Below are 24,334 nucleotides of genomic sequence, written 5' to 3' on the forward strand. Positions count from 1 at the left end.
AGTTATCAAACCTAAGATTAATCAGAGTGTGCTTATAAATTAGGGACATGTCTGAAGTGAGAGTAGTCTGCATTGTTTATTAACTTCAGAATGTGTCCATTCCAGTTTTTAAAAAAAGATAAAATACATACAGTTTTTCTTTTCAATGCTTGCTAAAACCCTAGTCAATGAGAATATTCAAATTTTATATTCTGTGGTCAAAGGGGGTGAGACATGCAATAGATTCATTTCTTTCTTTGTCTCACTTTTTATTTTTGGTCGGTCGTGGGGCTTGAACTCTGGGCTTGGGCGCTGTCCCTCAGCTCTTCAGCTCAAGGTGAGAGCTCTACCACTTGAGCTACAGCGCCACTTCCGGTTTTCTGGTGGTTTATTGGAGATAGGGATCTCATGGTCTCTCATACCCGTGCTGGCTTTGAACCGCGATCCTCAGATCTCAGCCTCCTGAGTAGCTAGGATTACAGGCGTGAGCCACCAGCGCCCGGCTTCTTTGTCTCACTTTTAAATCATCCCCATCCTTCCTGGAAAATGAACAGGCTATGTGTTTTGTTTTTATAAATAAACTACAAACATAAGCATAAGTTATACATAAAGCAGAGTATAGGTAAATAAAGCATGGATGCTGTCTTGAATTCTCCTCCACCTGATTGTTAGCTAGAGGCCAGCAAAATAGCTGTATACCCTGACATTGGGTGGCAATGTCTCATGCCTGTGATCCTTGCAACTCAAGAGGCTGAGATCTGAGGATAATGGTTCAAATCCATGTCAGGCAAGGAAATTTGTGAGACTTTTACCTCTAGTTAATGAACAAAAAGCCAAAAGTGAATCTGGGGTCAGGTAGTAGAGAACTAAGGGATAGTGCACAGTTCCTAAGTTCAAGCCCAAGTGTCAGCATGCAAATTAAATATATACGTATATATTTGTATACATATATATGTATATATACATATGTATATTCCTGTATATCTTATATGGGATTATGAAAAGCTGTTTACTCTCTGAGCAACAATCACTATATAAGAATGTCTTTGCAACTGGGCACTGGTAGCTCATACCTGTAATCTTAGCTACTTAGGAGCCTGAGATCTGGGGATCACAGTATGAAGCCAGTCCAGGCAGGAAAATCATTGAGCCTCTTATCTCCAATTAACAACCAGAAAACTGGAAGTGTTGCTGTGGCTCAAAATGGTAGAATGCTAGTCTTGAGCAAAAAAGCTGAAGGACAATGTCCAAGTCCTGAGTACAAGTCCCACAACCAACTACAATAAAATCTATGATGGCTTAATTTTGTTAAACAGGATTGGTGTTCTTGTTACTTAGCATAATGTGGCCAAATCTAATCAAGCAATACCCTTTTTAAAAATGAATGACCAGCCCGGGCGCCAGTGGCTCACACCTGTAATCCTAGCTACTCAGGAGGCTTAGATCTGAGAATCGCAGTTCAAAGCCACCCCAGGCAGGGAAAACTCTGAGACTCCTATCTCCAATAAAACCACTAGAAAACCGGAAGTGGCGCTGTAGCTCAAGTGGTAGAGCGCTCGCCTTGAGCTGAAGAGCTGAGGGACAGCGTCCAGGCCCATAGTTCAAGCCCCATGACCGACAAAAAAAAAAGAAAAGAATGACCAAATGGCAGATTTCAGGGGAAGATAACACTGTCTGCTTAACTTGAATCAGAGCATGTCTGTCTCACTTCCTATGTCCTGGGAGAGTGTGCCAGGAAACAGAGTTTCCCAAAGTAATTGTTCTGAAAAATGAAGAGGATGTTATTAAAAATTGGATGTTGGATAAATAATGTGTGCCAATTATAGTAGAGTTTGAGACTGCCAATTTGTTTCTATGAAGATCTGTCTCTCTTCCAAATTAAGTGTGTTATGATTATTTCATTTCTTTTATAAAACCTGCATGGTACAAAGTCAAGCAGTTGACTTACTATCAGAATACAGCATTTTATATATGATGTGTAAGTATGAAACTTTGGACTGCTTTGTGGTAACTATCCACTATTTTATCTGAATTGATTGTTTTCAACAGCATGTATGTAGCTAAGTTCAATTTAATGAAAAATAAAAGCTGTGATTGATCCACTCATCCTGTTCAATCTGTATGGGGCATATTGATTCAAAGTGGCATTTTGAAATTTAATTAAATCTAGCAGTCTTGTATATTTTACATATAGTATTTACACAGTGGCCTACCAATGTGCTTGATTTTTCTCCCCTTCACTATTGAACCTACTAGCTGTTTTTAGTTTGTTTGTCCACATTTAATCCCGGATAGAAATCAGATAATACAGAGTTTTCTCGTGAGGTATAAAGCTCTATTGAAATAATTTTAAAATAATAATAGGTTCTAAAAATTCTATAACATGTTCAGGATTATGTTTTAGGATTTCGCTGACGCTATTTATAATTGTGAATTCAATGGTTTAAAAATTGTTTAAATAGGGATACAGGTGGACCTATTGCAGCAATGAGATGTACAAGTCGTTATGTTGAAAACACTTTACAACTCTGGCAAGTGGTGGGGGGGCAGGATGGGAAGGGACGGGAAGGGGAAACAAAGAAGGAGGCAATAATGCTTGATAAGAAATGTACTCATTATCTTGCCCATGTAATTTTAACCCATCTGTACAGTATTTTCACAATAAAAATGTTGATGGACTTCAATAGAATATAAAATATAGAGAGTTTTCACATTGCTGTTAGTATGAATCAAATTTTATGCTGATTATTCTTATAGTTATTATCTCATGTAATTTTTCATTCCATATGTTAATATCTTTAGGGTGATTTGATGAATGAAGGAATTAGAACTAGAAGGAATTATATAAATTTGTCCTCATATTTATATATTTAAAATAAATAGCCAGATCCAAGACTTTGTCATTTGAAATTAAGCATTTTACATATTATGACTTTTTACAAGTTAAGTTTGATGAACTTAAAATGTTTAAGCTTATTAGAATCTATTTAAATGAGAGATATATCTTTATAGGTTAAAACAATGATTTTCATGAAAAAATAGTACTTTTTTGGGTGGGAGGTTTCTGAATTGCTGGAAGTTATAGCATAAGTTTAATAGAGGGATATTTCTCCAACTAATAATTGTCTTTAATGTTTTACAGACTTTAATATCAACATTGAACAATTCTTAAATAACATTTGGTTACTCCATTCAAGTCAGTAGCTACATTTTAATATATATTTAAAAATGCAATATATAATCACTTTTAATTTCTGTGAATTAATTGGAGAAAAATAAAACTTTGGAAAATACTAAACTTTGTCATTTCAATAGGTATATTATTTAATAATTTATCCTTGTGTTTCAATTTTATATATAAGAAGAAGATATCAAATATTTATAAAATATTTCCCTAATAAATACATCCATTCACTGTCTTTATCAGCTTGGGCTAATATAATAATATAACTAACATGGCTTAAAAAAACAAACAAGTATTTATTTTGTCTCAATTGTCAAGGTGCAAAGCAGGTAAATTCTTGATTTGGTTTGTAAACCTCTACTTTCTCACTTTTTTTCTGGCACTGATACTTGGATTCAATGCTTGGGCACTATCCTGTAGCTTTTTAATGCTCAAGGCTGTCACTCTGTCACTTGAACCACAGATCTGCTTTTGGGTGGTTAATTGGAAAAGAGAGTCTGACAGAGTTTCCTGCTCCAGATCGTTCCAACCTTATCCTCAGATCTCAGACTCCTAAGTTAACTACACATGAATAGAGGAACGAGTCACCAGTGCTCAGCAATTACTATATTCTTGTATGTTTCCTTGGTGCTCCTGAAAAGATAGAGGAAAAGATTAGTTGTTTCTTTGTCCTCTTCTAAGCATGTCCACCTTTTAGCTTTAAGACTTCATTTAGTCCCAATTACATTCATAAAATCTTCGGCTGCAAATATGGTCATATTAAAGGTTAATAGATCAAACTCAGAATAGAGATACCTGCTTAATATTTGCAAGCACATAAATTAAGCTATAGGTGAGATGCTGGAAATATAAATATTCTACATCCTGAAGTTTATACATGGTGGAAAGAATAAATTTATAAGTGGTAAATAAAACACAGTAACACAAATAACTCTGATGGAATTGAAAGTCAGGAAGATGGTTCCAAGGATAGATCTAGAAATTAGAGATAAATGGATAGAGGAAATGGTGGGTGAATACAAATTGAATATTCAATATTATATATGTGAAAATGGAACCAGTTACCTTTGGGGTTTGGGGAATGGGTGTGGTTGGGAGAAATGATGCAAGGGTGACATTTATCAATATGCTTTGTGCTTCTAAACTGATGTGTTGAATTGAAACCCTTTTGTACAACTACTTAATGATAATATATACATGCAAACATATACCTATATATATATATGTATAAAAATATTGTACATACATAAAAATATTGTAACTATTAAAATTGTTGAGAAATATGGGTAAATGAATGAGTTCAAGCAGTGATGAGGATTGGATGTAAAGCAAGAACCATCCAATCAAACTACAGCAAGGACTGCAATTTGTCATGAGCCTGTTGTGAATCTCTCTGGGCTGTCCATGGTAAAGGCCTATATTCTCAATTACATTTGTAGCAAAATTTGCTTTCTAGCATGTGAGAATGAAATGGAAAATGCTAAAGGAAAAAAAAGTCGATAGTTTCAATTAGATAGACAAGTTGTGGGCTTGGATGTAGCTCAGTGGCAAAGCACTTGCCTAGCAAGTGCTAAGTCCTGGGTTCGATCCCCAGTACCAAAAAAGAAAAGACAAAAAAGAAGACAAGTTGTGAGGCCGGGAAAAATGATGGCATGTTATTTAGATGAATTGATTTAAATCTTTTTTTTTTTTTTTTGGGTCCGGTCATGGGGCCTGAACTCTCGGCCTGGGTGCTGTCCCTCAGCTCTTCAGCTCAAGGCTAGCACTCTAACACTTGAGACACAGCGCCACTTCCGGCTTTTTTCTGTTTGCTTATGTGGTGCTGAGGAATCGAACTCAGGGCCTCAGGCATGCAAGGCAAGCGCTCTACCACTGAGCCACCTTCCCAACCCTGATTTAAATCTTTTCTAGGACAAGAAACCAGGGTGTGTAAATGTAGGAGTAATGTGGGTGTGTCAAAGCAAACACCTAAATCTATAGGAAGAACTTTGAAAACGCACCCTATTCTCCAAGAATGGAGGCACTGGCTAAAATGAAGTTTGGAGGAAAAGATCAGAACTCAATTATGTGCAAGTGGAAGATTGCTCAAGAAACAGTGAGGCCCCATGTTGCCACTAACTTGTTTATCAGTGTTCTGAAGAAAAACAGATCAAGTGGGATGGAAAGGGTTGGAGACTGAGAGGAATGAAGATAGAAGAAGAAGAGAAGATTATGAAAACTGGCTCAATTATAGTAGTTGAAAAAACTGAGGAATTACATGATCTACCATCAGAGCTGGGGAACCAAAAGAAAAAGGAAAAAAAACACAGTTGTGCATCTTATGCTAAAGATAAGGACTGAGATATAGGTTTTCTAATGTTCATTTAATATTCCAAGGCAAAAAAAAATGTCCTAGTTCAAGGAATGAGAAGAATTTGTCCTTAATTCATTCACATTTTGGGTGTACATAGACTCCTGTTGATTGGATAATACCTGCTAACTTTCACAAGCAATCATCTTTGTAGGATCTACTATTTCAATTTCTGACTTCTCGGCAGTTTCAAAGTCTTGAGAACATACACCGAGGTATTTCCACGCCTTTGTCCACTCAAGAGTTCACACATAAAATTACATCACTCTATCATTTTATGTCCTCACAGATTCACTACTAACTTCCATGACCCTAATTTTTAGTAGGAAAGAATCTAGTACCTTAGAGAGCTTGTGACAGAATTTGGGCTAATTGGTATTCCTGAAAAATTTAGAAGGATGACAGCAAATTTAGGGATAGAGTTTTTTTTGTAAAAGAAAATGGCATAAATTGGAAAATAGTGGAAAACATTAGCAAAAGGAATTCTGGAACCACAAAAGAGACAGATTTAACTAAGTGAGTAGTTTTTTACTCCAAAAAGAGTAGCAATCATTTTTATGTAGTTTAGAAAACATATCAATGTAAAGAATAGGGTTATCACACCTAGAAACAAGGATATTATTAAAGAATAATAATGCAATGACAATAACAGTATTTAAAGAATTATACAATAAAAATTCAAAGGGGCTGGGAAGGTGTCTCAGTGGTAGAGCAATTGCCTTGCATGCATGAGATCCTGGGTTTGATTCCTCAGCACCACATAAGCAGAAAAAGCCAGAAGTGGCCTGTGGGTCAGTTGGTAGAGCATTAGCTTGAGCTGAAGAGCTGAGAGACACTGCCCAGGCCCAGAATTCAGGCCCCATGACTGACCAAAAAAAATTCAAGAATTACCTCTAAATTACCTTCAATATTTTTCATGAAATATTCCAAAAGCTGTCACAAGCATGCATACAAATACATTTTCAGTTTAGTTTAAATTTAGACAAAGTGGCTTTCTGCAAAACCAGCTACTATGACCTATCTAAAAATCTAGAAATTGTTGCAAGAAAAGCTTGCCTTTCACCATCCTCAACTCTGTTCTCACCTCAGCTGCTGACTTTTTATTTTTGTTTAAGAAGCCATGCCATTTGGGGAATGGCTAGTTACATCTCATGTTAAAAACTAGAGTCCCCTCTTTCCTTTGACCTCTCCCCTTTTTTTTCTTTCTCAGGACTACAAAAATCAAAAGAAACGTTGAACTAGTGGGGCTGTGATTTCCCACTTGCACTCTTAGTACTGTTCATAAGAGTGACCTTGGAATTCTAAAGTCTAAAATGACTTGGAGGAAACTTTCCATGCAATATCACTTGATTTGTTTTCAGACCCACACACAACCATCAACTAATTGAAACACTCCATGGGTTTATTTATTTTTAATGTACAATGAGTTAAATTAAATGGCTCTTTACATTGATCTGAGTGACTGTAGATTTGTAAAGAAATTCCCAAGTGTAGGGAGGAGGTAGTCACCTTGAACTTGATTTTTGGTGACAGTTCCAATTCCTCCATCCTTACATGATACTCCAGCTATGGAAAAGGAAAATTAGTAAACTTTCATATAGGTCAAAGTACTACTAGACATTGTCTGCTTCCTTAAACTCCATTCTCAATTCACAAGTGGAACAATGTAATTTTTTCTCTTTTTTTCCTGTTGTTTTATTTAATTAACTACTCTTTACAATTCTGTCATTAAAACAAAAAGTTAGTACTGAGTCCTGGAGTTTTAGCACTATGTAACACAATCCACAATTCCTGTGAATTTACATGGACCCATGTATGTTAATTTCAGAGGGAATCTCATTACTTAATGCAGTAAAAGCATGGCAAATAGTGGCATAACAAAACAATACAAATCTTGACAACTTTTATTTTAACTATCACAAACAAGTTAAGCCAGGCATCAGTGGCCTGCATCTGTTTTCCTTGCAGTTCAGGAAGCCTGGATCTAAGGATTGAGATTCAGCTTGAGCATGGAAAGTCCATGAGAGTCTTATCTCCAACAAACAAGCAAAATGTGGGAAATAGTGGTGTGAATCAAATAGTAGAGCACAATTCTTGGGAGAAAAAGTTAAGGCAAAGATGAAGTACACAACCTAGGACCTGAGTTTAAGCCCTAGTACATGACCTCCACCTACAAAAAATGATAGAATAAATGGAATGTCACTTTATTGGTGAGATTCATCTACAGAAAGGATTTCTGTACCTGTGTCACCTTTAGGAGTTATGAACATGTAGATTATCAATGGATTAATTTTGTAATTACAAATAAAATTAGAATTTGGGACTGCTCTCTCAGATACTAAAAAGTTATCTACCATTATAATAGTAGATTTCAAAACAAATCTTAGGAGAAATGTGTGACTCCACCTAAGACATAAAATGTCCTGGAAGATAGAAGATAATTCAAAGCTTATGTATCATCACAAGAATGAAAATTAAGTAGACATCAAGAGAGTATCATACACTTTTTAAAACTTTTTCATTGTAGGTGAACACAACCATCTAATCTCAAAACCAGAGCTGATTATGTTATCATAGTATTGATCATACTGACATTATCATGATAATATTGATATTATGATAATATTGAGAGGGAATGATAGCATGGTAATATCACATGAAATATGTCATATGAAAAAATTCATGGTTCAATGTCAAAGAATATGGGCTTTTAATAATTTTACATATTCAATAAAACCAATAAATTTTCATGGAATTTTTTCTTATTTATTTTGTACTGATTATAAAAATCATTAACATTTCCTATTTCTTAACTATGAAATAATTTCTACCTGAATTCATAATTGAAGCTATTAATGGTTCAATACATACTACATCTCTATCCAAATGTAAACAAAATTGAAATTTTTGTCTGTGTTCAATAAAAGTCAGTGGAGCATGTAAAGTGGTGTTTTCCTAGAAACAAAAATACACCACATAAGGATTACAAAATGATTTTCTTAAATTAATTAGCTATGGTGCAAAGCAGACCATATATAGATATATACTGAGCGATTTTTTTCACAGTCTAGCATAGTAAATGCACACTTCTCCCCAAACTAGTACAATACTCCAGAATGGTTATTACATTGTTGGTGCAAACTGAATACTACTTATAAGTGAAGAATTAGAAAAATTAGGGCTGAGTCCATTTTACAATTTGCTAATTTGCTAACTGCTGATTCTGCTTCTGTAAACTTGCTTATGCTGGCACTGACCCTTCCCTTCCCAAAAATGAGTTAAGAAGTTTCAGGGACCAGATGCCGGCCCCAGGACAAGGTCAGTGGTCGTAGATAAAGAACAGACAGTACGTGTTGCTCAGTTCCCATTTAGAAATTCCCCAGACAGGACTTTGAGACAACGACCACCTGGCAAGACCACAAGCTAAGCCAAATGTCAACCAATCATAGGCCTGTAACCATGTAACCCCCCCCCCCCTTAAACCAACCATGGCCCAGTCATTTTACAAAGAGTGTTACAAAATTTCCCACATGGCAAAGTGATTGTTGGTGTATATGGTGACCTTTAAATGGACCAATCATGGGATGCTTTGTGTTATGCGTTAATCTTGTGGGTTTTGCCTTTAAAAAGGGCTTGTAACCGCTGCTCGGGGCTCCCTGTCTGCTCGGGACAGAGAGTCCGTTTGCGCAAACGTCAAATAAACTCCTCTTGCTTATTGCATCTCCCGGCCTGGAGTCTGAGTTTTCTGGGGCGCCCTCCTGTTGACGAAACTATCCTAGGGGGCTAGGGTCTTTCATTTGGTGCATTGGCCGGGAACCAGGCGCCCCCAAATCCCAGATTCCAGGACCGGCAGGAGGTAAGATAGAGCTCTTGTCTTTCGTGTTTGTCATTTTCATTTTATGTTCTGGGATCCAAATCTGTATTTGGACTAGAGGGAAAAGCAGACGTGCCCAGTACCCTAGTCCCGCCCTGGAGTCCTGCTCCAGGGTCGTCTGTATTTGGGCCAGAGGGAAAAGCAGACATGCCCAGTACCCTGGTCCCGCCCTGGAGTCCTGCTCCAGGGTCGTCTGTAGGAAGGAGGAGATCCTAGTGTCTCTCTGTTCTGGGGAGTTAAGGCGAGCCCGGCCACTCCCATCTGTAATTCCTTCCTCATCTGTACTTGGTTGCCGCGGCGTCTGGTTCTGTCTGTCTCTGTTTAGTGTTACTCGTCTTTAATGTGTGTTTTGTATTCTCTGTAGAGATGGGTCAACAAGTGAGTCCACTCCTAGGACACCTGAGACCTTGTCCTAGTTCGTTTAAAAACAAAAACCCCTGGTTCTGCTTTTGTAACTTGCTTGTTTGTCAATTATAAAGCTGCCACTGACCACCTGCGAGTGGCCTCAGTTAGAGCTCAGCCTCGGGCCTTGGCTCGGGGGTCTGAGCGTAGGGGAGAACCTGTCAGTCTGAGGGGACGGCCGCTAGGGACTTTTGTCCCTTGCCCCAAGATGACTGGCAATTCTCCTCCACCTTGGAAGGCCCCTGGGTCAACGTCTGCAGGAATCTAAGAGAAAATTCCTCCGGAGGTGAGTAGGGGTGTTGAGTCCCCTGGTAAGTGAATGGTGGTGAGGTGTCGCCCCATTCACTGAGACCTGATTTTGTCTTTGTGGCCACTTGTTTGTCTTGTTTACTTTAGTGTGTGTGTTTGTTTTATGTTTAATGGGGTAGGGAAGTTCTGGGTGAGTGTGGCAGGCTCACCCAGCAGACTCTGGATTCAGCTTGCTGAGTAAGAACAGCACAGAGTTCCAGTAGGGATAAACTGGGGCCCATTAGTCCCCAACTCAGCCTTCAGTTCTTGTCTAGTTCTGTTTTAGAATTGGTACCAGTTTTAAATGTGGATCCTTGGTTTTTGTGTTTATCTGTGTTTTTGTTATTTATTTGAACATCTCTGGGGAAATAAAAGTTCCAGCTGGGCTCAGTCACAGACCTGCTATGCCCACCCTCCTTTGAGGCATGGAAGGTTACTGGGCTAGTTTGGTTCCCTTCAAGCCTCAGGCTGCATTTTCTCCTTGTGGAGGCTGCCAGCAGGGAAGGTGTAGAAGGCTGTGTGCCTAGTTTGGACTTTTTCAGCTAGTCCTGACAATGTAACAATTTGTAAAGTGCTTTGTCTAAAATTGGATTTAAAAAAAAATCTGGCTAGTTTAGTTTCAGGTGACCCCCTCCCCCAGCCCTCGTCCAACAGAAGGGATTCAAAAGACTAATTAGTGAATTGCCTTGCTAGATAAGCAAGCTCTGGAAAAATAAAGCCCAACAAAGGTACCTAGTTTAAAAGAAATACTGTCTTAAATTTTTGTTTAAAAACTTTAAAAGGTGTAAGTACGACTGATTTTGATTTTTGCGCGCTTTAAGATCTGTGTGAGTGTTTTGTGTGTGTGTCTGTAAATGTGTTCAAAGATAAAAATTGTCAGCATGCTGTAACAATTGGGTGAGTTTAAATTTAAAATTCAAAAGGTTATGAGGTTTGGACATTACCAAAAATTCTAAAAAAAAAAATCTTCACATTGTTTTAAATGGCTTTTTAAAGATTCTTTAACTTGCAAATTAGAAAATCTGGTATTTAAAAAAACTAATATATTAAATGCATAAGACTGTTTATACTGTAATCAAGTTATCTGGCTTAACAAAATGCATTGGCTGTTTGGGATCTGGTTCCCTTGGCTAAAATTTGGGATAAATATTAAAAATTTAAATATAAAGGTTAGTTTAACACTGTCAAAGATGTTACTTGTTCTGTCTGTCTAAAAACTGTGTATTTCATTTGAGAACCAAGAGATAAGAAAAGGGAAAACTAGAAGCCAACAGAAGACCTGTCTTTAGGGGTAAGAGGTAAACAAGTAGAAGTGCAGTTCAGCTAGCCATGCATGGTGGGACAGGCCCTGGGAGGAGTCCACACATGGTGAAAGAGGGCAAGCTGGCACAAACGCAGTTCATCTAACCCTAAAGAGTCGGATTGGGTGCATACCCATTCCATAGAAGGGGCTGAGTGGCCCATCTTTGTTCTCTCTATTCCCTGCAGACAGACACTGAAAACATGATGGTTAAAATGATTGATGTGATAATCTGATTAGTATTGCTAAAACTTCCCCTTGGATGTGTTAACATTAAAATTAAAAAGGCCTTAAAAAGAGGGTTAAAAAGTTATTTGTATAATGTGACTTGCTTTTAATGTTTTACAATTAGGATGTTTTTAAAAGTTATAAAGATGTAAAGTCTAGCTTCGTGGTATAGTGATGGTGACTGTAATTTTCGCATTAAGAAAAAATTGTCATTTGAGTTTAAAAATCTTAATGTGTGTCTGTTTTAAAACAAGCAACTAAGAGGCAATGAGTGACACTTGGCCTCAAGATTTCAAGGGATCTTTTCAAAATGCAAATAAGAGGTTTTAAAAAAATTAATTAAAAATGGATTTTTGGATATAAAGTTTAAATGTAAAATTGTCCTTAACATTGGCCTCAATGTGCACAAAGAAAAAAATTAGGATTATGAAAATGATTGCTGTTCCAGTTTGCTCTTATAGGTTTTTTTTAAGTTTCCAGCAAGCCCAGAGCAAAGCACAGAGGATTCTTAAAAGTTTGTCAGATGTAACTTTGGCTCTTAACAAGTTTCAGGTAAGAGCATGCTTAAAAGCTACTTCTATGTTGACCACCTTGTTGCTTTTAATTGGAGTAAAATGGCCTTTTATAAGACTCATTGATCTGCAAACTGGTTCAAAGCCAGCCCGGGCACAAAAAGGTTCCTGTGAGACTGTCACCTCTATTCAGCCAGCAGAGTACTAGCCCTGGACTAAAGAGTCAGGGGACAGTATTCAAGCCCCAAGCTCGAGACTCACAGTGGCAGAGTACTAGCCCTAGACTGAAGAGTTAGGGGACAGCATTCAAGCCCCGAGTCTGGGACTCAAAGTGGCAGAGTGCTAGCCTTGAGCTGTAGAGCTGAGGGACAGTGCTCAGGCCCCGAGTTCAAGTCCAGCGACCAGCTAAAGGGAAATGCCAATGAGGCATTTGTCCCAAAGTGGAGAAGACACTCCTGGGACAAAAGCGATGGAGGAGCATCAAGAGGCAGTAAGCCACTGCTTAAATGGCAGAAATGTTAGATCCTAGAGTCATTTGTGCTTGGCCCTTCAAAACTGGTCAGAGCCGGGAGGTCATAAAAAGAGTTTGTAAGCATGCCAAATGTCCATGACTATCTACCTTGTAAGGGACAGGAACTTGCCAGTCCTCTGTGATGATACAAAGCTAATGTTATAAAACGTGGGGGATAGTTTAAATCTCAACCCCTTTATGTGCCAAAAGCTCTAATTGGCAGCTCGAATTGAGCTGACACCAGTTACATGAAATTCATCTGCTCAGGAAAAAGTTTATAAACCCGAGAGTGTGTTTCTATTGATATCTGTCTAAAGGCCTGCAAAGGTAATTTAGGCATTGTTGGGATCTTTAGAGATCACATTCCTAAGCCATCTAGAAAGATGTTTTTGCAAACCAGGGTGCTAAACAAGCTACACTGCTGTAGCCGGAGAAAAGGTCTGTGCAGCTGTCAAAAGTTAAATATTGTTCTAAATGACATCTAACCCTGATAGCCTCTTTGTAAAATAGGCTAAGGTTATAGGTTCCTAGCTAGGTAAGATCAACCCCCCTGAAGTCAGCTGAAGAAGTTACAGAAGATGGACCTTCGCCCTTCTACCTCTTTTTTTAAGATCAAGGGTCCAGAGTCAGAAATTTTGGAAAAATGAGGCAAAATAGATAAAATAATTTTTAAAAAAAGGCATAAAAAATAGTGTTAACAGTTGTCGGTGTATAAGGTGTAAAGACTGCATCTGTCAGAGATGGCTACAAGACTAAGCCTTCTGAGCCTTCTGTGTCTATTTACAAAAATATCTGGTTAGTAAAAAGTTGTGGTTTTGGTAAATTGTCCTGGACTATTGTTTAAAGATCTTAAAAAACAGCAGGATCAAAGCCTGCGAAGCCTATGCAATGTACTTTTAACCAGTCTGTGTAGGAATTTACAGCCGAGCATGAGTTGTGACAGTCCCTTGGAGCCACTGAGAGATCCTGCTGCTGCTGCTGCTGCTGCTGCTGCTGCTGCTGCTGCTGCTGCTGCTGCTGCTGCTGCTGCATACCCTAATGGGTAAAGTTCAACGATGGCCTGACAGCCACCTGGGGAAACTCCTGCCTGATTCCATCACCTGAGTCTGTTTCCTGGTTGAATGCTGCTAAATGTAAGATCATGTGAGACATTCTTTTGGGTGATATCCAGAAACCCTCTCTTCCCACAGTGGATATTGAGGACAAGGATATCACTGGCTTGCTTGTCTTAGGCACGTCAGTGCATAGTGACTGAAAATCCACTCTATGGTCACAGCCTAGTTTGGCTCTGGTATGGTAATGACCTGAGTATGTTATCAAAAATTGTAAAGGAGAGGGGGGTAGTAAAAAAAGCCTTGGGAAAGGAATTGTAAAGGAGAGGGGGATAATAAAGAAAGCCTTGGGAAGGGAATTGGGGAAAAATTGATATCCCCTTTAGATAAAAAAGGATTTGAAAAGTAAGGCTTGTCTTTAATTATTTAAAAAAAAAAGACAAACCTCAAAAAGTTTAAGTATGTCGCAAATGGTATGAGTATGTTGCAAATGGTATGAGTATGTCTTAAAATTGGAGCTTACAAGTATAGCTGGTATAAAATTAAGTTAACTGTGATACATGGAGGCAGGACTGGTAAAAAAAAATGTAAGGGGCTCTGGTACTGTTACTTTTGTTACAATCGGACCTTGTATACTCCACAGACTGGTATCTTTTGTAAAAAAAAAAATAAAAATAAAAAAAGATCAGCGCAGTCCATCTATTAGTTCTGAGATCCAAATACCAAGCTTTGAGAACAACTGACATCCCAGAAGATAATGTAGAGACACCCTAAATTTTAAGATTAAAATTACTCCAGAGAAGAAGTGGGGAATGAAGAATTAGAAAAATTAGGGCTGAGTCCATTTTACAATTTGCTAATTTGCTAACTGCTGATTCTGCTTCTGTAAACTTGCTTACGCTGGCACTGACCCTTCCCTTCCCAAAAATGAGTTAAGAAGTTTCAGGGACCAGATGCCGGCCCCAGGACAAGGTCAGTGGTCGTAGATAAAGAACAGACAGTACGTGTTCCTCAGTTCCCATTTAGAAATTCCCCAGACAGGACCTTGAGACAACGACCACCTGGCAAGACCACAAGCTAAGCCAAATGTCAACCAATCATAGGCCTGTAACCATGTAACCCCCCCCCCTTAAACCAACCATGGGCCAGTCATTTTACAAAGAGTGTTACAAAATTTCCCACATGGCAAAGTGATTGTTGGTGTATATGGTGACCTTTAAATGGACCAATCATGGGATGCTTTGTGTTATGCGTTAATCTTGTGGGTTTTGCCTTTAAAAAGGGCTTGTAACCGCTGCTCGGGGCTCCCTGTCTGCTCGGGACAGAGAGTCCGTTTGCGCAAACGTCAAATAAACTCCTCTTGCTTATTGCATCTCCCGGCCTGGAGTCTGAGTTTTCTGGGGTGCCCTCCTGTTGACGAAAGTATCCTAGGGGACTAGGGTCTTTCATAAGGAATACTAATAGTGATGATATTGTGATCATTTCCAAGACTATTGGAGAAGAATAAGACGGTTCAATATGCATCATTCTTGAATTCTTGCAGAAGTAGTTTTTAATTTTTTATCTGAAAAATAATAGCATGACATTAGGGAAACAAATATATGTTAGTTTATATAAACTTGTAGATATTTAATGGGCAGCATTTGTTTTCAAAGAAATTTTTGTTTTATCAATTTCTTCAGCTGAAATTTGCTTTTTTGCTAAAATATATTTGGAACCATAATTTTAAGTTATATGTCAACATGATTTCATTTAATATTTCATCTAGAAGAAAATCTCATTAAGACAAAAATAAAAACCTAAAGTTGCCATGAATGTAAAGCAGAAATAAGTGGAAAAGAAGAAGCATAATCAAAGCACAATGTGTGCATGTATAGAAATGTCCCAGTGAAATCCACTAACATGGATATTAATGAGTATAACACACTTAAAATTTGTTAATGATTATTATAGAAAACATGGCATGTATCTGATATTTTTCTTTTTACCTGAGCCCTATTGTTCATGCACATGAATGAAATAATACAATTTTTAATAACGTATTGCATTTTGTCAATGAACTATTTTGAACTCTAAGAAATGAAGAAATGTTGGTCCCAGTACAACAACAAATGGAGTGTGAATTTGTGTCTGCCTGACAAGGCTAAAAGCTCTTTTAGACTTTCTCTTCTATCTCAGATAAAATAAAATCAGACCAGGATATTTCTATGAAGAACTACCAAAACTGAAACAACAAAATACAAAAGAAACATGTGAAGTAAGAGGCAGTAAAAAAAATGACACTGGAGGACTGATAAGAAACACAGACAGATCTCACAGGTGTAAACTTAAAGAAGAAGGAAAGAGACACAAGTCTGGGAGGCAAAGTCTGCAATGACTTTTTCTGAAGGCTAACCTCAGATTTGGGAAGAAATTGAGTCTCCATTCCAGATGCTAGGCAATTTAAAATTACAACATAACAACATAAAAAAGAGAGATCTATTTAGTTCTATTTCTTTTCTCCTTAGAATGTATTTATTCTGGTTTTTAAACTACATTGGATAGAAGACAAGGATCAGTGGAGGAGATGGGGAAAAACAAGTCGTTTAAGGATTCAGGTGGACCTGTTGCAACAATGAGAAGTACAAATTGTCATGTTAAAAACGAGCTTTACAATGTCGGTGGGGGGTGGAAAGAGGGGGAAGGATTGGGTGGGGGGGTGGGGGGAGGCTGGGAAGGGAGGTGAAGGGTAAACAAAGGAGGAAGCTGCAATGCTTGGTAAGAAATCTATGCATTATCCTGCCCATGTAATTGTAACCCCTCTGTACAGTATGTTCACTAATAAAATAAAATTGAAACACACACACACACACACACACACACACACAGACACACACACACACACACACACACACACACACACACACACACACACAAAGAAAAGCTCAGAAATGTAGAGACCTTAAGGCACTGACCCAAGTGTAAAAAAGTTCACAAACTACCATGAATTGTGGTTCATCCAGTGAATGTATTTTAAGCCACGTGACTCTGAACTATAAAGTGATTTCAGATGAGGAGTCTTTTGAGCAATAAGTAATTTGGTTGCTCACTCTAAATTGTCTTCTTTTAGAAATGAAAACTCACTCATTTCCCCATAAGTTATTAGTAGTTTTAGCATTATGTCTTTAAAGTTTTTAAGGAAAACAGGAATGATTTAAATACCTTCTACAAAACAGATCTGTATGATATATTGGTCATGCATGTAGTCCCAAAGGTCAGAGAATCTAAATATGTTAGTCTGAGATGACTTCTTGAGGAAAAACAATGTCAGTAAAAACTACTGAATATTATGCTTAGTTTCTGTGGTTTTCTGGTACTCATTTATATGCTCAAATACATAATGCTTTAAGAATTCTTTATTATGTAATACATGCCTTTTATAGGAAGACCCAAAAGGGTTAAACAGTCCTACTATATCAAACATATATCATATCATAACCATATCATATAAACAGCACTAATATGTACATAGTCATTGATGTATGACTGTTTCTTACAAGTTTTAGCTTTGTAATTTGGGCAATAATTGTGAAAATCTTCAAGTTATATTGAAATCTATTGCTAACATTTCAAACTATAGGGCACTCAGTCTATCTTTGATATAGACATCTTGTTTATTTATTTATTCAGTACTAGTTCTTGAACTCATAGTCAAGATTCCAATTCTAGATATTTTTCTGGTTAATTGGAAATAAAAAGTCTCATAGGTTTGTTTACTGAAGTTGCCTTCGAACTTTGATACTCACATCTCAGCATCCTTAATGGCTAGGATAACTGATACGTGCCTTTAACATGGCTTCTATCTTTAATTTTAAAAGTTTACATTTTGAGCTATAAATGTCCCAATTTAAACAGACTATTTAACGTTATGTTAAGATTTTTAGATTATTTGCAAAGTTAAGAAACAATAGTATTTTTCAATGTTGCTTTAAAAGCTAATATACACTTATGCAGCTTGCATACACAATACATGCACACATCCATTCTTTTCCTTTTCCTGCTTTTTAAAAATAAAGTGTTATTTTTCTAAGGATCTGAATGCCCATATAATTTTGAAACTGCTTTTAGGGAGCTTTTCCATTATTTTTTTGCTTGCTAATTACTTTTCTTATCCAATTTCATTTGCAGTTTGAATAAATAAACTGTTACTTTCTGCCTGTGGGTTACTAGAAGAACAGACACTATGCAGCTGTAATAAAATCATAAATTTTTTTGAACAGGCAATTTCCAACTTAGACTTCGACACAGGGTTTTTAATTTCTAGGGTTAGAGAAATAAGTTTATTGAACCTTCAGAGCTTTATGCTAATTTATGAAGTTTGCATTGGTGGAGATTAAGGAAAATCATGATATGTTGTATTTTGACATTGTAAACTGTAATTTCAAGGACAATTAAAGTGATTATCTTTCATACTGCTTAATCTATATTTCAAATTTTGTAGAGGCAAGATTGGATTTTGTAGCAATAATTTTACTGTGTGTGCATCTCCCATTGCAAATCTTAAAGAAACTTGTATAATTTGAATTATTGGTCAAAATTATTTGTGTTCTTTTTCTCTTTTCATTTCAACTCCCTAGTAAGACAGCAGTACTTATTTCACAGTGAATAATGTCAAATTTTGAATTTATGTTGGTTAAGTACTGACTAAACTTTAAATCTCATACAATAGTTTAATTGCATTTGTTTGATACAAAAATAAAATAATAAAATATTAAACGTGACAGCTTTATAAAATATATTCAGTAGTAATTTAATATTAAATTTAACTATGAAAATGCTTTTTTATACTTATTTTTAACTTTTCAGTTATACTTACTTCTGAAATCTTCACTGATAAAGAAATATCTGTAATCTAAAAATACTTTTTACAAAAAACTGGAGTCTGCATTAACATAGTACATTAGGTCCTTATTAATTTTTCTCAGTGAAACAAAAAGTAGTTAGACCCTCAAGTAAGTAAATGTATTCTAATTTTAGCTATGTAAAAATAAAATAAGTAAATATATTCTAGTTTTAGCTATCTAAAGATAAAATATTCTAAAATATTTTATAAGTACATATTTGAGCTGCAAAGCAGAATTGAAGGTATCAAATTCCCTGAAACATAACTGAAAACTTATTTCTTGTTTGAATCCCCTTAGGTCAACCTAAGGGTACACACTGCCTCTTAACCTACTCATGGACTTTTTTTGTCTCTTTTGGTAAGTTTTCTATGGTACATAGAAATAATCATGCCCTACACATTATTTATGTTCAACAGGTCAGAGATATTTCACAAACCTCCGCTGGTTCTGATTTTAATAACATAAAAGTGCATGTAACTTCAGCATTTTTCAGGTACGTAGGCAGAAAGAACAAAGGTTTCCAGAGGCTATTAATACTGGAAGATGTTTATGGAGAGGGGTCAGACTCATGGGTAATTGTTGTAGAAATTCTTGGATAATTAGGAAAAAAATTGCATGAATTTTAACTTTGAGTGTCACCTAAAATAGGCTGATTGAAGTCACTTGCAAATTTTGAGAACTACAGCATTGTATTTACTACAATAAAAATAATGAATTTTGAAAACATATAAAGCCAGATATTTAACTTTTAAAGCCAGAGAGCTACAAAACCTAATATGGCAGGTAGACAAAAAAATTACAAAAACAAGAGTGAAAAGAAATGATTATAAAGAAGCATTTTCTTTTCTGTTTTTTAATTGTGAAAATAACGTGCAGAGGGATAACAATTACATAGGCAAGGTAATGAGTACATTTCTTATCAAGCATTGTTGCCTCCTCCTTTGTTTCCACTTCCCATTCTGTCCCATCTCCCTGCCCCCCCCATGCCAACGTTGTAAAGTTTGTTTTTCGACATAACGACTTGTACATCTCATTGTTGCAATAGGTCCACCTGTATCCCTATTTAAACAATTTGTGTTTTCCCTTCCCCTCTACAAATTATACCAACATCAAATACAGTGAAAACAGGGGTTATGTCGTGGGGGAGGGACATAAAAGCAACAAAGAGATCATCTTATAATTATGTTAGAAACAATCACAAGAAAGAAAAAAATTTTGAGTCCTTATATTGAGGTTCATTTCACCTAACATCAACTTATCTGACCGATTCTAACTGTCTCAGACATATACTAGTAATTGCAAAAAAGAGAAACCATGGGACCTATGTTTCTTTGGGGTTGGCTTACTTCACTTAATATAATTTTTTCCAAGTCTTTCCAATTCCTAACAAATGGGGCAATGTTATTCTTTCTGATGGAGGCATAGAATTCCATTGTGTATATATACCACATTTTCTTGAACCATTCATCTACTGAGGGGCATCTCTTTAAGTCTTTTTTTTTTTTTGGTCAGTCGTGGGGCTTGAACTCTGGGCCTGGGCGCTGTCCCTCAGACCTTCAGCTCAAGGCGAGCGCTCTACCACTTGAGCTACAGCGCCACTTCCGCTCTTAAAGTCTTTATCCTACTTATTTATTGGGCAGTGGTTTCTTTGAGAATTTGTTGTTGGGTGATTTAATTTTTTGAGTTCCAGGTATATTTTATGTATGAGACCCTTGTCCGTTATATGGCTAGTGAAGATCTCCCAATCTGTAGGCTTTTTATTGATTAAAGAAGAATTTGCTCTATGTGGAGTCTTTTGAGGAATCGCCATACTACTTTCCAAAGTGGTTGAACAAGTTTACACTCCCACCAACAATGAAATAAGGTTCCCTTCTGTCCATATCCCTTCCAGCATCTATTGTTATTAGAGTTCTTGATTTTTGTCATTCTAACTAGGGTGAGGTGGTATCTCAATGTTGTTTTGATTTGCATTTCTTTTATGGCTAGGGAAGTTGAGCATTTCTTCATGTGTCTATTGGCCATCCTAGTTTCTTCTTCAGAGAAGTTTCTCTTTAAGTCATTAGCCCACTTATTTAACCCAGCAGTCCCACATTTGGGCATTTACCCAAATGTTTACAAACAAGACCACACTAAAGCTACCAACACAACTATGTTTATTGCAGCATTATTTGCCATAGCTAAGATATGGAACCAACCCAGATGCCCCTCAGTAGATGAATGGATCAAGAAAATGTGGTATATATACACAATGGAATTCTATTCCTCCATCAGAAAGAATGACACTGCCCCATTTGTTAGGCAATGGAAAGACTTGGAAAAAATTATATTAAGTGAAGTAAGCCAAGCCCAAAGAAGCATAGGTCCCATGATTTCCCTTATTTGCAATATCTAGTATATGTATGAGTCAAGCAGAAAAGGCCAGATAAGGTGATGTTAGGAAAATGAACCCTAAGATATGTATTTTAATTTTTTTCTTTCATGCATTTGTTTCTAACGCAATTATAAGATTATTTCTTTGTTGCTTTGTATGTCCCTCCCCCACAGTATAACCCATGCTTTCACAGTATTTGATGTCGGTATAATTTGTGGAGGGGAAGGGGAAAAACAAGTCATTTAAATAAGGACAAAGGTGGACCTGTTGCAACAATGAGAAGTACAAGTTGTCATGTCGAAAAGGAATTTTATAACTTGGGGGGGGAGGGTTAAGTGGGGGGAGAGGCTGGGAAGGGAGGTGAAGGGTAAACAAAGGAGGAGGCTATAATGCTTGATAAGAAATATACTCACTATCTTGCCCATGTAATTGTAACCCCTCTGTACAGTATTTTCACAATAAAAAAAAGAAGCATTAGCTAAGAAGGACAAACAATCTAAAGTTCCAGCTATTTCCCCCCACGTACCTTAATAGTATTGTAATCTTTGTATTCATAAATGTAATTTGATAAACTTATTTTATTTCAATGCTTTATTATCTCATTACTCTTATTAAATCAAACATTGCATAAATAATACCTAATATCTTTCATTATTTATTAATTTTAGATAATCTTCCAATGGATATTCAGCAAAATATGTATAGGTGTATAATGTATCTTAATTAGAATAACTACTGCTATCATTCCCTCTATTCCAACTCCACCCTTCTGTTCAAGTTTTGTAGCTCCATTTTTGCATATATATTGAATATTAAGTATTATGTTTATATTCATCCCCCATTGCATTTAATTTGTCCCCTTTCCAAACTCATATCCCCTTTAGATAGACTTGTTTCTTGGTATTCATTTTGTTAAATCATCTGTAAATTATACAAAGGAGTTATGGTTGAATTTCTATGCTGTCACCCTTTTAATCAATTTATTTTAATTCTTTGATTCCAAAATAAATTATATATGAAAGTGAAAATTAGCTTTATTAATTGTTAAATACATGAAACTGAGAACAACACTGATGTTTCAAGTAAATTTTAAAATGTTTTCCAGAAATTCAGGATACTAATTCCTTTACTAAAAAGCTCTACTTATTAATTACCAAAGGAAGACTACATAAAACATACTTATAAAATTATATACTACTAGATGCATATTTAATATGTAGGATGAAATAAAATTAGTGAAAAGTGTACCATATCTTATAATGAGTTTATGTGATAGTATGACAAATATCACAGAAAAATAGCACCTTAATATCCTTTTATTCTTTGAATATTTAAAAGTAGTAAACCTTCTATTTGGTTGTAAGTCAAAAGATATAAGAAAACTGGGAAAATTTGTTACATAGGTGTGTATGTGTTTGTATATATATGTGTTTGTATACATACGTATATAATATACTTTTTACTCTTTATGTTGTAACATAAACTACTTAAACATAGACTACTAAATAAATATAGACTTTCTTACTACTGAAAATCATTTGTAGAATTTCTACTTGTTAACCATGGGCCTTGGAGGAATCTTTTATGTCCTACTGATCACATTAGTTCTTCCCATTTTGTGAGAAATTTTTTAGAGTTGTTATATGGAGTTTAATGGCTTCCCAAAAAATTCACATCCTAAATCCATTCTAACTGGAAATACACTGGACTATTTGGTTAGCGAAAATTACAGGTGCAAATTTAGTTTGATTGTTCATCAATTCAATTTAAAGAAACAGGCTTTTCCTGAATTATAGTGGTGAGTCAATTAAATACAAGTATTTTTAAGTGTAAAATATCAGAACATATGAACAAAGTCTGTTATTCCAGCTTTTGGACTCTGTAACAAATACCCAAGTTAACAACTTTAAAAGGATTTATTTTGGCTTATAGTGTCACAAGTTTTTGTCTATTGTTTGCTTGATGTACATCTCTAGTGAAGGAGTAGCATGGCACAAAGACCTTGTGGTAGAGCAAAATTGCTAAGTACATTGTGACTAGGAAGTAAAAGAGATTGCCTGGCTCTGAAGGCTTCCTTCACCACCTCGTGTTCCATCCAGGCTCACAACCTAGATGATTCTGTCAACCACATTCAAGATGTGTTATCTACCCTTAATTAATCATCTCAGAAAATTCGAGGCATCCTTCAATTGGATCAAATTGACAATTAAGAAAAACCATCACAAGGACTGAAGTTCATGAGAATATGGAGAATGGTCAGACAGAGTCGCAATTACTGAAGAAGCATTAAGCCAATGTATCTACAATTTAGAAAGGCAAGACAACTGATTTTTGTGTCAGCCTCAGATACAATCAATCTTACTATACTTTCATTGAAACTTTTACATAAAAAAGAACCAAATTGTTTTAAGCCAGTTATTTTTGTCATAATTTGTTGCAAAAGTAATGCAAAACTAGTACAAAAGTAGATGAAGTTTAAAACATATATGCACAATTTAACAATGATAGTGCTTAAAATAAATGTATCGGGTCAAGAAAACTGCTAATGCTAAAGTGTGTCTTCAGTGCCTATTTAATCAAATACCATACTTGTTTTTACTATATAGTAAAGTGTTACTATACAGTAGAGTGTTAATTGTGCTTAGCCTTTTGTTAGATTTATTTATTTATGTATTTATGTTTCGTTGTGGGGCTTAAACTCTGGGCCTGGGCACTGTCCCTGAGCTCTTCAGAACAAGGCTAGTGCTCTTCCACTTGAATCACAGAGCCATTCCAGATTTCTGCTGGTTTATTGGCAATACATTCTCACGGACATTCCTGCCCGGACTGGCTTTTAACTTTGATCCTGACATCACAGCCTCCTGAGTAGCTAGGATTATAGGAATGGGCCACCGGCACCTGGCTATTAGATTAACTTTTTAAAAATTTGTCTGCATTTAAATTTTATATAAACAGAATTCACCAAAGATTGTTTTTAGTGTGCCCAGTATATCATCTCTATACTTTCTGTACTTATACTGTTTGTTGCATTCCATTCCAATGATAAATGTGTATATATTTTATATATATTCACACAAATAACATACACACATAAATATATATATATATATATATATATATATATATATATCCACATAAAATAATTTCTTTTAACATGGAACTCAGTTTTTTAACACTTCCCAGAGATTACTTTGCTAATCCTTATAGATTGCAGTTTACCAAGGCTGTAAGTAAGGCTGTATGAATTACTGGGATATATGGAGTGCCTTATCATCTAAGTGTTTATAGGACACAAGTGACTCGAAGCTCAAGGTTTAAGAATTGCCTGTCTCATCAAGAATAACTCCCACTGATCAATGTGTCATGGATGTAATAACATGACCTTTATCCTTGAACCAGA

This window comes from Dipodomys merriami, unplaced genomic scaffold (genome assembly GCF_024711535.1).
Source record: "Dipodomys merriami isolate MVZ:Mamm:240054 unplaced genomic scaffold, mDipMer1.0.p SCAF_80, whole genome shotgun sequence".
Taxonomy (NCBI): domain Eukaryota; kingdom Metazoa; phylum Chordata; class Mammalia; order Rodentia; family Heteromyidae; genus Dipodomys; species Dipodomys merriami.